Here is a 4,071-nt window from a genome sequence, read left to right as displayed (position 1 = left end):
CAATGGCATAGCATGCACGTATCAACTACAAAAACATCGGCAAAATCGCAAACAAGTTGACGATCTGCCTAGATTCACAACGAAGCAAAAGTAGAGCTCGATTGACTCAAGCTAGGGTGCTCCATAATTGCAAACAAAGACATGTATGGATAGATCACTACAAGATTAACAAAACTCCCTTACTGATCATCCTCAAAAGAGGCACGGATCACTAGGAAACAACAAGAACATAGGGCATCATGAACTAAACAATCCCAGGACTTAGTGAAATCACTAAGTCCCTGAAAACAGAATTAGCAAGTGCACCACTTTGCAAGCTTGCACAAGTCACCACACACATCCTAAAAATACATGGGTTGCACCTCTGGATAGATGACAAAACCCTTAACAAAACATATGAAGAACTCACGGGCATATCATGCACACATTAATCATGGAAAAAATGACAAAACTGCTAAACGGAGTAACAGATCTGACAATTAACTCAAGTAGCCCTCTTCTAACAGCATTTCGGGCATCAAGATGAGCTCAAATGAAAATGATGCAATGGAATGAAATGATGTACTCTCTGAGGAGAACATTTTGATATGCTATATGCATGAATCGGAGCTACGGATGCAAAGTTACGAGGCCATGAACATGGTAACATGGGTCTGTGATTCGGGGACTTTGAGAAAAATATACCCTCGGAAAAGTCAACGCGGGATGGCGCGATGCGAGACGACGCGGATCCAGATCGGAGGGACCGTTTGGTTCATGGGATGGGTGGATCTCATCCCACCCGTCCGGATCCGTGGCGGGCGGCGCTCGGCGGCTCGCCGGAGCTCCGGCAAGGCGAGGAGCGAGGCGGCGCCGGCGATTGAAGGTGGCGGCGGCGGAGCAAGGCAGAGGCGGCGGCGGAGATGGAGAAGGGCGGCGCGGCGGCGGCGGAGCAAGTGCGGCGGCGGCGGAGCAAGGCAGAGGCGGCGGCAGAGATGGAGAAGGGCGGCGCGGCGGCGGCGTTGGCCGGCACCGGCGATTGAAGGCAGCGGCGTGGCGCGCGATGGAGGCGGGGCGCGCTCGGGCCCAGGCGCGCGCGGGCGGGCCGGTCGTGGGCTGCGGTGGGCCGCGGCGATGGGACGCGGTGGAGGGAGGCTGAGGTGGCGCGGCCTGGTTGGAGGAGAGGAGCGGCGTGGTGACGTGGCGCGCCCTGATTCGCCGGGGTGACGCGTCCGGCGGACATGTCCGGTGCGGGATGGACGTGTCCGGAGGCGCGAGGAGGGAGATGGCTAGGGTTCATCCGCGAAATGATCCGAAATTTCGGGGAGGGGCACATATTTATAGGTAGAGGGAGCTAGGAGAGTCCAAATGAGGTGCGGTTTTCGGCCACGCGATCATGATCGAACGCTCTAGATGATGGAGAGGGTTTAGGTGGGTTATGGGCCAAATTGGAGGGGTGTTGGGCTGCAACACACATGAGGCCTTTTCGGTCCCTTGGTTGACCGTTGGAGTATCAAACGAAGTCCAAATGGTACGAAACTTCACAGGCGGTCTACCGGTAGTAAACCAAGGCCGCTTGGCAAGTCTCGGTCCAATCCGGAAATGTTTAATCCCCACACACGAAAGAAAGCTAGAATTGACCACCGGAGGAGAACGAAGCGCCGGAATGCAAAACGGACAACGGGGAAAATGCTCGAATGCATGAGACGAACACGTATGCAAATGAAAATGCACATGATGACATGATATGAGATGCATGACACGCAAGCAATGACAGGGCAAACAACAGCGAATAACTAGACGACACCTGGCACATCGGTCTCGGGGCGTTACAACACTCCACCACTACGAGAGGATCTCGTCCCGAGATCTAGAATGGCACCGGAGGGAAAACGGAAGAGAAAAGAAGAGGTAAAACTAAGTTGCTTCTTTGACAAACGAGTGAAACCAATGAACCTTGAGAGGTTAAACAATTGGAAAAAAGAATACAACGGAGATGAACGAAGGTTGAAAACACTCCGTTAGAAAAGAGGAACAAAGAACATTACGAGAACTTTGTAGTTTGAAGGGAAGATATATATTGAAAACACTCCGGTTAAGAAGTTATGCAAGACTTGATATGATGAAAAGAACTTGAGCAAAAAGGACAGAACACTCCGGTTAAATGGATAAGCATGAAAAGAACGTGATCCGAGATGATGAGAGAAAAGAGCAACATCACAATGGCTCCGGAACAAAATAATAGAAGATAGAAATTGGAATAGGAGAATGGAGAAGAAAATGCCAACTTCTGCCATAAAAGAGCTTGAATAGGCATCTTTAGGAGAAGGGTCGAACGTAATTGTTGGAAAACCAACAACAAAAAGAATAAGCTCGATAAGTTCGTATGGAATACATCTCGAATTATGAGGTGACAACCTGCCACTCATGAGAAGAAGAATTGGATTGATATGAACAAGGAGACGAGAAACTATTTCACCGGAAGGATAAATGGAGAACTTGGATCATTTATAAGCACCATAGATAGCAACACTCCTTCGGGAAGGCTTTAGGTGAAAATATGACACAAGACAACTGCAACGAAGAGATTAATGGATTTAAACTACCTCATTCTTGATAACTAGTGAATCATGAAACATGCACTCAAATTATCAAGAATGACATAAAACCACCTCCAATGATATGGTAGAAAGAATTGCACTTCGGAATTGCAAAATGAAGAATGATTGAGCTCCTCTGAAAAGAATCTTGATAAACACTTCAAGAAGGAATAAATCCTTTATGAACCATCATGTAGCGCCTCCATGAAGAACTCCGGTAACAAAAGGATGATCAAACGAAAGGAAGGAGAAATTGAAAACGCAAGGTGAAGGCTTGCGATGATATATATGGATCTTCGCAATGATATAATGTGGAAGAGAACTTGGAACTCCGGAAACAAAAGATGGAAAACAATTGAAATAGAGAATTTGATGAACCTCCGGACTAAGGAATAGAATTTACTCGATGAAACAAGAATAAGAATTACATTATGCTTATCCTTCACCAATTTGGATTGATGACAAGCAACGGATTTTGCATATCACTTATTCTCGTTGAAAAGGATTAAAAGAGATATAGCGTCAACTTGAGAAAGTCTTCAACGAAGCACCGGAAGGATTGAAAACAACGAATAAATTGATGTTATAACAAGGAAGAAAAATCCTGAATAGCCACCGTAAGAATTGGAAATGAACGAAGGGAAGATAAAGAAACACCGGGAAGAATTAAGCAAATGAACGAAGAAGCCTGAGAGAATTTAGATACATGAGAACGAAGAGATCACGAGCCGATTAAAGATCACTTGAACGAAGCACCGGTAAGATCGGAGAATGATAACTTCAAACTGAGAATGAATAAATCTTCGATGATGGGCTCCGGATAATCAACCTGAAGACTCCTGAATTGCTCCAGATAGGTGAAAAGAATTCTCGCAACCGAAAACAATTACGGTAGAATGGCATAAAGCTATCACCATGAATCTTGAAGAAACAAGAACAAGATTGAGAGAAAATCTTCTTCGGTCTTCAAATACAGAGAATGGTGACGAGAAGCACCACCATGAATTATTGAGATACTCCGGGAGAATGAATAATGAAGGAGTTGAGCCAACGATGAAAAGAATTGTGAAGGATCTAGGAGATGGCATTTGGCTGATGATAACTCATTCTTACGTCAAACTTTAGAAGGAAATATGAAGATAGCCCCAGGAAAATAAGAAGAGTCAGGTAAGATCCTGGGAAAAGACCCGTGGTTTAGGGCCCACTCAAAAGAAAACACCGTTGAACGATTTACAAGAGGGAAAACACCGGTTGAATTAAATGGCTTGAATGAGGGAACATCCTTGAAAGAACTTGAACGAATGTAGAGTGGAAACACGAATCCTCGAGATATCTTCAGCACTCCGGAATAAATGAATAGCGAAGAGTGGATGATTATGAGGTGCACCGGCATGAGAAGGTATTTGAAACGAGGAAAAAGATATGATCAATAACGCTTGAATTTAAACCACCGAAGAAGTAAAATGAGTGAAGAGTGATGAACTTGAAGCTC

This window comes from Triticum urartu, chromosome 1, assembly GCF_003073215.2.
Source record: "Triticum urartu cultivar G1812 chromosome 1, Tu2.1, whole genome shotgun sequence".
NCBI lineage: Eukaryota > Viridiplantae > Streptophyta > Magnoliopsida > Poales > Poaceae > Triticum > Triticum urartu.
The sequence above is the reverse complement of the archived record's forward strand: the minus strand, read 5'-3'. Positions refer to the sequence as shown.